Source organism: Octodon degus, unplaced genomic scaffold, assembly GCF_000260255.1.
Source record: "Octodon degus isolate 3935 unplaced genomic scaffold, OctDeg1.0 scaffold00053, whole genome shotgun sequence".
In the NCBI taxonomy this organism is placed as follows: domain Eukaryota; kingdom Metazoa; phylum Chordata; class Mammalia; order Rodentia; family Octodontidae; genus Octodon; species Octodon degus.
The window spans coordinates 12,323,212-12,324,690 of record NW_004524629.1 but is presented as its reverse complement, the minus strand read 5'-3'; positions in this window follow the sequence as shown (position 1 = coordinate 12,324,690).

Genomic DNA, 1,479 nt, shown 5'->3' with positions numbered 1-1,479 from the left:
GTGGGCTAAAGATATAAATATAAGAACTGGACCTACGAATTTAATAGAAGAAAATGTAGGAGAAATGCTTCAGGACATTGTAATGATAAAGACTTTTTTTTTTTAAGAGAAGATCTCTCAAGCGGAGAACACAATGATGATTACATCAAAATAATAAATATAATTACATCAAATACAAATACTATTACATCAAATTAAAAAAAGCAAAAGAAACAATCAACAGAGTCAAGAGCCTACCTAGAGAATGGAAAACATAGCCCTTATATATTTGTTAAGGGCTTAATGTTCAGAATGTGAAAGAACTCAAAATAGCCAAAAGACATGTCAGTCCATTAAAAATGGGAAACAAATTTTAAGAGCAATTTCTCAAAAGAAGATATATAAAAACCAATATGTTTAAGAAAAATATTCTCAACACCACTAATCATCAGGGTATTGCAAATCAGAACCACAAAGTATCATCTCACTCCAGTAAAAGTGGCTGCTACCAAAATGGCAAAAGATAGCAAGTACTGATGAGACTGTGAATGAAAGAGAACTTTGTACAGTGTTGGCGAGAGTGAGTGTTCATTGACAGAGTCATTATTTAAAACTGTACAGATGTTCCTCAAGAATATATATTAAAGAGCTCTCAAATGATCCAACAGTTTACTGTTGCTTACATAGTCAAAGAAAATTAAATACCTTGCTGTAAAGACATCAGCACTCCCATATTTATTGCAACCTGATTTATGAGAGCTAAGAAATGGAAACAACTTTAGTGTCCATCAACTGATCCTTAGTATGATGATGTCTGTTTGTCAGAGATGGCTTTTATAAGATCGCAATAAAGACCTTCCATTCCAATTTTTAATAAAGCTTTTATCATGAATGAGTGTTGGGATTTGTCACATGATTTTTCTGTATCTATTGAGATGACCAGACAGTTTTTTGTTTGACTCTGTTAATATGGTGTATTATATTTATTGCTTTTTGAATGTTGAACCATCCCAGCATCCCTAGGATGAATTCTACTTGGTCATAGTGTATAATCTTCTTGATTATTTGCTGCATTCTGTTTGCTAATATCTTATTGAGGATTTTTGAGTCTATGTTCATTTGGGAGGTGACTAATAGCTTCCTTTTTTGGTGGCCTCTTCTCTAGTTTTGGCATTAAGGTAATACTTGCTGCCAGGAATTAACGTGGGAGTGTTGACTCCCTTTCAATTTCATTAAAGAGTTTGGGAAGTAGCAGCATTAGGTCATTTCTAAATTTCTTGTAGAATTCAGCAATGAATCTGTGAGGACCTGGGTTCTTCTTTGTTGATCTATTTTTAATTACATCTTCAATTTTGTTGACATTCACTTATTCAGAACTTTTTTATCTTCTTGATTCAGCTTTGGTAATTAGTATGTATCTAGAAATCTATTCATTTCTTCTATGTTGTCCATCTCACTAGAATACGGGTTCACAGAATAGATATAATCTTTTGAATTTCT